The sequence below is a fragment of the Perca flavescens genome, chromosome 16 (assembly GCF_004354835.1).
Source record: "Perca flavescens isolate YP-PL-M2 chromosome 16, PFLA_1.0, whole genome shotgun sequence".
NCBI classification, from domain to species: Eukaryota; Metazoa; Chordata; class Actinopteri; order Perciformes; family Percidae; genus Perca; species Perca flavescens.
Window position 1 is genome coordinate 503,156 of NC_041346.1, and position 11,092 is coordinate 514,247.

Consider the following 11,092-nt stretch of genomic DNA (forward strand, 5'->3'; position numbering starts at 1 on the left):
AGCTAGCCAGTCAGAAGCAGGAGTATGAGGGCGTGCCCTGACAGTACAGGACACCTAGGTAAGGAAGAAGCAGAGTATGAGGGCGCCCTGACAGTACCTAGGTAAGGACAGCTAGCCAGTCAGAAGCGGAGTATGAGGGCGTGCCTGACAGTACCTAGGTAAGGACAGCTAGCCAGTCAGAAGCGGAGTATGAGGGCGTGCCTGACAGTACCTAGGTAAGGACAGCTAGCCAGTCAGAAGCAGAGTATGAGGGCGTGCCCTGACAGTACCTAGTAAGGACAGCTAGCCAGTCAGAAGCAGAGTATGAGGGCGTGCCCTGACAGTACCTAGGTAAGGACAGCTAGCCAGTCAGAAGCGGAGTATGAGGGCGTGCCCCTGACAGTACCTAGGTAAGGACAGCTAGCCAGTCAGAAGCAGAGTATGAGGGCGTGCCCTGACAGTACCTAGGTGCCCTAGCCAGTCAGAAGCAGTACCTAGGGTAAGGACAGCTAGCCAGTCAGAAGCGGAGTATGAGGGCGTGCCCTGACAGTACCTAGGTAAGGACAGCTAGCCAGTCAGAAGCGGAGTATGAGGGCGTGCCCTGACAGTACCTAGGTAAGGACAGCTAGCCAGTCAGAAGCGAGTATGAGGGCGTGCCCTGACAGTACCTGAGGACAGCTAGCCAGTCAGAAGCCCCCTGACAGTACCTAGGTAAGGACAGCTAGCCAGTCAGAAGCGGAGTATGAGGGCGTGCCCTGACAGTACCTAGGTAAGGACAGCTAGCCAGTCAGAAGCGGAGTATGAGGGCGTGTGCCCTGACAGTAGCCAGTAGGTAAGGACAGCTAGCCAGTCAGAAGCGCCAGTCAGAGTATGAGGGCGTGCCCTGACAGTACCTAGGTAAGGACAGCTAGCCAGTCAGAAGCAGGAGTATGAGGGCAGACAGTACCCAGGTAAGGACAGCTAGCCAGTCAGAAGCGGAGGAGGGCGTGCCCTGACAGTACCTAGGTAAGGACAGCTAGCCAGTCAGAAGCGGAGTATGAGGGCGTGCCCTGACAGTACCTAGGTAAGGACAGCTAGCCAGTCAGAAGCGGAGTATGAGGGCGCGCCCTGACAGTACCCTGACAGTAGCCAGTCAGAGGTGAGGACAGCTAGCCAGTCAGAAGCTAGCCAGTCAGAAGTATGAGGGGCGTGCCCTGACAGTACCTAGGTGACAGTACCAGTAGGTAAGGACAGTACCTAGCTAGCCAGTCAGAAGCAGAGTATGAGGGCGTGCCCTGACAGTACCTAGGTAAGGACAGCTAGCCAGTCAGAAGCGGAGTATGAGGGCGTGCCCTGACAGTACAGGTACCTAGCCAGTCAGAAGGACACAGCTGCTACAGCCAGTCAGACAGCCTAGCCAGTCACAGCTAGCCAGTCAGAAGCGAGGGAGGGTGCCCTGACAGTACCTAGGTAAGGACAGCTAGCCAGTCAGAAGCGGAGTATGAGGGCGTGCCCTGACAGTACCTAGGTAAGGACAGCTAGCCAGTCAGAAGCAGAGTATGAGGGCGTGCCCTGACAGTACCTAGGTAAGGACAGCTAGCCAGTCAGAAGCGGAGTATGAGGGCGTGCCCTGACAGTACCTAGGTAAGGACAGCTAGCCAGTCAGAAGCGGAGTATGAGGGCGTGCCCTGACAGTACCTAGGTAAGGACAGCTAGCCAGTCAGAAGCGGAGTATGAGGGCATGCCCCTAGGTAAGACAGTACCTAGGTAAGGACAGCTAGCCAGTCAGAAGCAGTGTATGAGGGCGCCCCTGACAGTACCCCTGACAGTCAGAAGCCTGAGGTACAGGACAGCTAGCCAGTCAGAAGCAGCCAGTGAGGGCCACAGTACCTAGGTAAGGACAGCTAGCCAGTCAGAAGCGGAGTATGAGGGCGTGCCCTGACAGTACCTAGGTAAGGACAGCTAGCCAGTCAGAAGCGTGGTATGAGGGCGTGCCCTGACAGTACCTAGGTAAGGACAGCTAGCCAGTCAGAAGCAGAGTATGAGGGCGTGCCCTGACAGTACCTAGGTAAGGACAGCTAGCCAGTCAGAAGCAGTGTATGAGGGCGTGCCCTGACAGTACCTAGGTAAGGACAGCTAGCCAGTCAGAAGCAGAGTATGAGGGCGTGCCCTGACAGTACCTAGGTAAGGACAGCTAGCCAGTCAGAAGCGGAGTATGAGGGCGTGCCCTGACAGTACCTAGGTAAGGACAGCTAGCCAGTCAGAAGCAGTGTATGAGGGGCGTGCCCTGACAGTACCTAGGTAAGGACAGCTAGCCAGTCAGAAGCGGAGTATGAGGGCGTGCCCTGACAGTACCTAGGTAAGGACAGCTAGCCAGTCAGAAGCAGAGTATGAGGGCGTGCCCTGACAGTACCTAGGTAAGGACTGCTAGCCAGTCAGTCAGAAGGGCGTGCCCCTGACAGTAGAGGACAGCTAGCCAGTCAGAAGCGGAGTATGAGGGCGCCCCTGACAGTACCTAGGTAAGGACAGCTAGCCAGTCAAGAAGGGCGTGCAGACAGTATGAGGGCGCCAGTCAGAAGCCCTGACAGTACCTAGGTAAGGACAGCTAGCCAGTCAGAAGCGGAGTATGAGGGCGTGCCCTGACAGTACCTAGGTAAGGACAGCTAGCCAGTCAGAAGCGGAGTATGAGGGCGTGCCCTGACAGTACCTAGGTAAGGACAGCTAGCCAGTCAGAAGCGGAGTATGAGGGCGTGCCCTGACAGTACCTAGGTAAGGACAGCTAGCCAGTCAGAAGCGGAGTATGAGGGCGTGCCCCTGACAGTACCTAGGTAAGGACAGCTAGCCAGTCAGAAGCGGAGTATGAGGGCGTGCCCTGACAGTACCTAGGTAAGGACAGCTAGCCAGTCAGAAGCAGAGTATGAGGGCGTGCCCTGACAGTACCTAGGTAAGGACAGCTAGCCAGTCAGAAGCGGAGTATGAGGGCGTGCCCTGACAGTACCTAGGTAAGGACAGCTAGCCAGTCAGAAGCGTGGTATGAGGGCGTGCCCTGACAGTACCTAGGTAAGGACAGCTAGCCAGTCAGAAGCAGTGTATGAGGGCGTGCCCTGACAGTACCAGCTAGCCAGTCAGAAGCGGGTATGAGGGCGGCCCTGACAGTACCTAGGTAGGACAGCTAGCCAGTCAGAAGCGTGGTATGAGGGCGTGCCCTGACAGTACCTAGGTAAGGACAGCTAGCCAGTCAGAAGCGGAGTATGAGGGCGTGCCCTGACAGTACCTAGGTAAGGACAGCTAGCCAGTCAGAAGCGTGGTATGAGGGCGTGACCTGACAGTACCTAGGTAAGGACAGCTAGCCAGTCAGAAGCAGTGTATGAGGGCGTGCCCTGACAGTACCTAGGTAAGGACAGCTAGCCAGTCAGAAGCAGAAGCGGAGTATGAGGGCGCGCCCCTGACAGTACAGGTAAGGACAGCTAGCCAGTCAGAAGGACTGGGCGTGCCCCTGACAGCCAGGTCACAGCTAGCCAGTCAGAAGCAGAGTATGAGGGCGTGCCCCTGACAGTACCTAGGTAAGGACAGCTAGCCAGTCAGAAGCGGAGTATGAGGGCGTGCCCTGACAGTACCTAGGTAAGGACAGCTAGCCAGTCAGAAGCAGGAGTATGAGGGCGTGCCCTGACAGTACCAGTCAGGTAAGGACAGCTAGCCAGTCAGAAGCGGAGTATGAGGGCGTGCCCTGACAGTACCTAGGTAAGGACAGCTAGCCAGTCAGAAGCGGAGTATGAGGGCGTGCCCTGACAGTACCTAGGTAAGGACAGCTAGCCAGTCAGAAGCGTGGTATGAGGGCGTGCCCTGACAGTACCTAGGTAAGGACAGCTAGCCAGTCAGAAGCGGAGTATGAGGGCGTGCCCTGACAGTACCTAGGTAAGGACAGCTAGCCAGTCAGAAGCAGGGTATGAGGGCGTGCCCTGACAGTACCTAGGTACAGCTAGCCAGTCAGAAGCAGAGTATGAGGGCGTGCCCTGACAGTACCTAGGTAAGGACAGCTAGCCAGTCAGAAGCAGAGTATGAGGGCGTGCCCTGACAGTACCTAGGTAACAGCTAGACAGCTAGCCAGACAGTCAGAAGGACAGCTAGCCAGTCAGAAGAGGGGGCGTGCCCTGACAGTACCTAGGTAAGGACAGCTAGCCAGTCAGAAGCGGAGTATGAGGGCGTGCCCTGACAGTACCTAGGTAAGGACAGCTAGCCAGTCAGAAGCGGAGTATGAGGGCGTGCCCTGACAGTACCTAGGTAAGGACAGCTAGCCAGTCAGAAGCACAGATGAGGGCGCAGACAGTACCCTGGTAAGGACAGACAGCTAGCCAGTCAGAAGCAGTGTATGAGGGCGTGCCCTGACAGTACCTAGGTAAGGACAGCTAGCCAGTCAGAAGCAGAGTATGAGGGCGTGCCCTGACAGTACCTAGGTAAGGACAGCTAGCCAGTCAGAAGCAGAGTATGAGGGCGTGCCCTGACAGTACCTAGGTAAGGACAGCTAGCCAGTCAGAAGCAGAGTATGAGGGCGTGCCCTGACAGTACCTAGGTAAGGACTGCTAGCCAGTCAGAAGCGGAGTATGAGGGCGTGCCCTGACAGTACCTAGGTAAGGACTGCTAGCCAGTCAGAAGCGGAGTATGAGGGCGTGCCCTGACAGTACCTAGGTAAGGACAGCTAGCCAGTCAGAAGCGGAGTATGAGGGCGTGCCCTGACAGTACCTAGGTAAGGACAGCTAGCCAGTCAGAAGCGGAGTATGAGGGCGTGCCCTGACAGTACCTAGGTAAGGACAGCTAGCCAGTCAGAAGCGGAGTATGAGGGCGTGCCCCTGACAGTACCTAGGTAAGGACAGCTAGCCAGTCAGAAGCGGAGTATGAGGGCGTGCCCTGACAGTACCTAGGTAAGGACAGCTAGCCAGTCAGAAGCGGAGTATGAGGGCGTGCCCCTGACAGTACCTAGGTAAGGACAGCTAGCCAGTCAGAAGCGGTAGAGGGCGTGCCCCTGACAGTACCTGGTAAGGAGGGTCGAAGCGGGTGAGGGCCCTGACAGTACCTAGGTAAGGACAGCTAGCCAGTCAGAAGCAGAGTATGAGGGCGTGCCCTGACAGTACCTAGGTAAGGACAGCTAGCCAGTCAGAAGCGGAGTATGAGGGCGTATGACAGTACCTAGGCAGCTGCCAGTCAGACAGTACCTACAGTACCTAGGACAGCTAGCCAGTCAGAAGCAGAGTATGAGGGCGTGCCCTGACAGTACCTAGGTAAGGACAGCTAGCCAGTCAGAAGCAGAGTATGAGGGCGCGTGCCCTGACAGTACCTAGGTAAGGACTGCTAGCCAGTCAGAAGCGGAGTATGAGGGCGTGCCCTGACAGTAGGTAAGGACCTAGCCAGTCAGAAGCGGAGTATGAGGGCGTGCCCCTGACAGTACCTAGGTAAGGACAGCTAGCCAGTCAGAAGCGGAGTATGAGGGCGTGCCCTGACAGTACCTAGGTAAGGACAGCTAGCCAGTCAGAAGCGGAGTATGAGGGCGTGACAGTCCTGACAGCTAGCCAGTCACCCTGACAGGGTAAGGACAGCTAGCCAGTCAGAAGCGGAGTATGAGGGCAAATAGAGTGGAGTGGAGATAGGCACCGCAGGCTCAAACACACAAGGCTGGTGGCGTGGCTGGAAGCGAAGAGTAGGTAGACCTTCAGCGTCTGCACATAGATAGACGACAGTGTTAATTAAAAGATAAACACTGAGATAGCAACAAGGTTAACTAGAGACTAGCGAGATAGACCGAGAGTAGTTACCACTTGACGGACTGAAACGAACTGGCGCTGGCTGCCTGGATCACAGGAGTACTAGTGCTGGAGCCTGATTAGTAATTTGCCTGCAGCTGCGATGGAGAGCCAGGTGCCCTGATGGAAAGACTACGCCTACACACACACACTCACTCCACACACGACCAAAAAAGGAAAACTGCAGCCTGAGTCAGACAGGCCGTGACAGGACCCCCACCTCAACGAACGCCACCAGGCGGTCGGCCTGGCTTGCACGGGTGGTCCCAATAAAAATCCTGGAGAAGATCCGGATCCAGAATGAAGCTCCGCGGCACCCAGGAACGCTCCTCCGGACCATAACCCTCCCAGTCAACCAGGAACTGGAAACCCTGGCCCCGACGGCGAACATCCATGACCCGGTGCACAGTAAAGGCCGGATGGCCACCCACGAGGCAGGGAGGCGGAGGGAGCCCGGCCGGAGGGTTCAGAGGACACTCAGAGACAGGCTTGAGAAGGGACACATGAACCACGGGTTGCACATTCATGGACACAGGCAACCGCAGCTTCACAGCAGAGGGATTGATCACCTTATCAATAACGAAAGGTCCCACATACCGAGGTGCCAGCTTCTGGGACTCCACCTGCAGCGGGAGATCACCTGCAGCGGGAGATCACGGGAGGACAGCCACACCTCCTGACCCGGTGCATAAGCGGGTGCAGGTACACAACGGCGGTAAGATGTAAGATGTAAGATGCTGGTTCCGAGCCGCAGTCCGCACCAAGGCAGCCCGAGCCTCCCACCACACGTGCCGGCACCGACGGAGGTGCTCCTGGACCGACGGGAAAGCCACCTCCCGCTCCTGCTCAGGAAAAAGGGGAGGTTGGTAACCAAACATAGTCATGAATGGGGACATACCCGTAGCAGAGCAGGACAGAGAGTTATTCGCATATTCCACCCGGGCTAGGTGCATGGACCAGGATGCAGGTTCTCTTGACGTCATACACCGCAGAGCCGACTCCAAATCCTGATTCGCTCGTTCCGTCTGGCCGTTTGTCTGAGGGTGATAACCAGAAGAGAGACTAGCAGAGGCACCCAAAGCTGTACAGAAAGCCCGCCAAACCTGAGATGAGAACTGTGGACCCCGATCCGACACAATGTCCCGAGGTATCCCATGCTATCTAAAAACATGTTGAACCAACAGCTCAGCAGTCTCAAGGGCGGAAGGCAGCTTAGCCAGGGGGATGAAATGCACGGCCTTAGAAAACCTGTCCACTACAGTCAAGATGACTGTGTTGCCGTCCGAAGGTGGAAGGTCGGTGACGGAATCCAGCGCGATGTGAGACCATGGTCGACTGGGAATAGGTAGGGGTTGCAACAAGCCTGCCGGAGACCTGTGAGAGGCCTTGCTTCGGGTGCAGATGGTGCAGGCCATCACGAAGCGAACCTGACGTGCTGGATGTGTTCCTCTATATTCTGAGAGAATACCAGAATGTCATCTAAGTAGACAAAGATGAACCGGTTGAGCATATCCCTGAGGACGTCATTAACAAGGGCCTGAAAAACAGCTGGAGCGTTAGTGAGACCAAAAGGCATGACCAAATATTCAAAATGGCCGAGCGGGGTGTTAAAAGCGGTCTTCCAGTCATCCCCAGCCCTGTTCACCTGCCTGTGACTCGTGCCTCCTGTTCAGCCAGAAGATAGTGGAACTTGAAGCCAGAATATCGACTCTCCACCAGATCAAGGCAAGTGAACAGTTCCTCGACTCCATTATCATTGGAAGTTCCCCTCACACATACACTGTCGGATGTCTTGATTCCACTGTGCCCTGCAATACTCTCACCCTACCACGCACTAATACAACCTCTGACCCTGTTGTCTCTCCTTGGCTTCTGCCGAGGACCCAGCCAGCTCTGCTGACCAGCTCCACTACACACCAGCCTGAGCCATGGCGTGTAAGCAAGCACCAGAGCAGGCGGTCAGGACAACGCTCAGCCCCAGCCCAACCCCTACAACTAGAAAAACGCTACAGCATTCCGATGAACGACGAGGAGTTCCCTTCTCTGCCACGTCCCCACGCAGCTCATCCTGGTCCATCCACACAGTCGACGCGCCCATTGAGGGCGGACTCTCCCCCCTGGACTCATCAACCTCCACGCTGGTCATCGGAAGCTCCATGGTAAGGGACCTCCACATTCCCCCTTTACCTAGCGGTCCCTCCAAGGTCTACTGCTTCCCCGGTGCCAAGGTCCGTGACATCCAGCACAAACTTCCCGGCATCCTCGCCCGCCACGCCAAGATCGACAACATCATCGTGCATGTGGGCACAAACGACATCCGAGAGAGACGGACGATAGCACTCCAGGAAGATTTCACCACTCTCCTCTCCATTCCATATGTTGGCAACTTCAACTTGTTCTGGGAGATGCCCAACCTGCTGAAGCGTGATGGTCTCCACCCAAACCGACACGGAGCCAGGATGCTATCTGACAACATAACGACCACACTGAAAGGCAAGTATTGACATTCTGTTGAAAATATCATAGATTCATGTCCCCCAGATATTGATCCTGATAGCACAAGTGGATGAATCTGAAAATGTTTTCTGCAGGATAACATGTAGTACTAGTATTATTCCAGTAACATGTAGTACTAGTACTATTCCAATTATAATCAACAACAGACCATACAAAGTGGTGAAGCCCCTAAGTAATAAGAAGTTGACTGCAAACATAGTCAATTTAGCATCCAGTTCACGTCAGCCACAGCCTGTCCCAAAAGAAAATGAGACGGTGCCATCTATTCCTCTAGCTCTGAGTAGTGATGACTTCATGAGCTTCTTTAATGATAAAATTATAACAATTAGTGATAAAATTCATCACCTTTTGCCCTCAACTTCTAATGGTTTACCTTTCAACGCAGGACTGCTAGAAAGAACGACTAGTCCTGACATATACTTAGACTGTTTTTTTCCTATAGACCTTCAACAACTAATGGTAAAGGTATCTTCAGCAAAGCCATATGCCTGTCTCTTAGACCCCATCCCAACGAGATTACTCAAAGAAGCATTACCCGTGGTTAACACCTCTCTACTAGATATGATCAATATGTCTCTATTAACAGGTCATGTACCGCAGTCATTTAAAGTAGCTGTGATAAAACCTCTTCTGAAAAAACCCACCCTCCATCCTGAGGTCTTAGCAAACTATAGACCTATATCTAACCTTCCCTTTCTCTCCAAGATCCTTGAGAAAGTAGTTGCTAATCAGTTATGTGATTTTCTCCATAGCAACAGCTTATTTGAAGACTTTCAATCAGGATTTAGAAAGCATCATAGCACAGAGACGGCACTGGTGAAAATTACTAACGACGTTCTAACTGCTGCAGACAAAGGACTTGTCTCCATACTTGTTTTATTAGATCTTAGTGCTGCTTTTGACACTATTGACCATACAATCCTGTTACAGAGATTAGAACACTTAGTCGGAATTAAAGGAATTGCACTAAGCTGGTTTAAGTCTTATTTCTCTGATCGAGCTCATTTTGTTAATGTTAATGATAAATCCTCTGAGTACGCGAAAGTTAAACATGGCGTTCCACAAGGCTCAGTGCTTGGACCAATTTTATTCTCCTTATATATGCTTCCTCTTGGTAATATCATTAGGAAACACTCAATTAACTATCACTACTATGCGGACGACACCCAATTATACTTGTCAATCAAACCAGACGAAACAAGTCAGTTAGCTAAACTTCAAGCATTTATTAAAGATATAAAATCCTGGATGACCTATAATTTTCTGATGTTAAACTGTAACAAAACTGAAGTTATTGTGCTGGGCCCTAAACACCTCCGAACTTCATTATCTAAAGACATAGCTACTCTGGATGGTGTTGTCCTGGCCTCCAGCACTACTGTCAGAAATCTAAGAGTTATTTTTGATCAGGATATATCCTTTAATGCCCATCTAAAACAATCATCGAGAACAGCCTTTTTTCATCTTCGTAACATTGCCAAAATTAGGAATATCCTGTCTCAAAACGATGCTGAAAAACTAGTCCATGCATTTGTTACTTCCAGGCTGGACTATTATATAACTTTATTTACAGACTCAAGGTCCAAATATAAAAGTACACACAACATACCACAGACAGAAGGGTACACCCAAACACAAAAAACATACAGACACACTGTCCATCACATAGTACACAGAGGGAACATACAAAAAATACATACCTACATACATACATACACAGACACAAAGATAGTTATACACAATACTTAGAACATATGCAAATGCGTGTGCCAGTGTTTCCAGAGTTTGGAAGTAAATCTTGTATCACTAAGTGCAGGGTTAGTTAAGTCAGTTAAAATTGTATTCTTTGACTCTGTTAATTGGCACCTAAATTTGTACATAAAATTCCTCAGCACAGCATGGAAGGTGGGAACATTACTCGTCACAAACAAATGACTAGCACTGGTCCATCTTGGATACTTCAACAAAGTTCTAAATGCATCATTGTATGCCACCTTTATCTTATTTATCTTTGCTTTACTATAGCTGCACCATAGGTGAGCTGTATAAAGTGGTGTACAGTATGCTCTAAAAAGAGACGTTTTAACTTCTTCAGTACACATATGAAATTTACGTGCCAATATATTTGCCTGTCCATATAATTTACAACACTGGTGCTGTATGTCATCATCATCACAGAAATCATCCCTAATAATGTGGCCCAAATATTTTGTTTTAGTAACTACGTTTAGCTCTTGCCCTGTCAAATAAAAAGATTTTGATATTGTAATTCCCTACTGTCAGGTTGCTCAAATAAGTCCCTTAAGACTCTCCAGCTGATCCAGAATGCTGCAGCACGTGTTCTGACGAGAACTAAGAAAAGAGATCATATTTCACCTGTTATAGCTTCTCTGCATTGGCTTCCTGTAAAATACAGGATTGACTTTAAAGTCCTTCTCCTGACCTACAAAGCCCTAAATGGTCAAGCACCATCCTATCTAGAACAGCTCTTAGTACCTTATTGTCCCACTAGAGCTCTGCGCTCCCAGAATGCAGAGTTACTTGTGGTTCCTAGAGTCTCCAAAAGTAGAATGGGAGCCAGAGCCTTCAGCTACCAGGCTCCTTTCCTGTGGAACCAGCTCCCAGTCTGGGTTAGGGGGGCAGACACCATCGCCTCATTTAAGAATAAACTGAAAACTCTCCTCTTTGATAAAGCTTATAGTTAAGAAATGAGGAGTTGCAGCGTCCGCCTAACCCGGCCCATAGTCATCAGATTTATTGATCATATAATCAATAATATAGTGTGAGTTGAGTGTATGCATCCTGTCTGCTGCACCCACCCG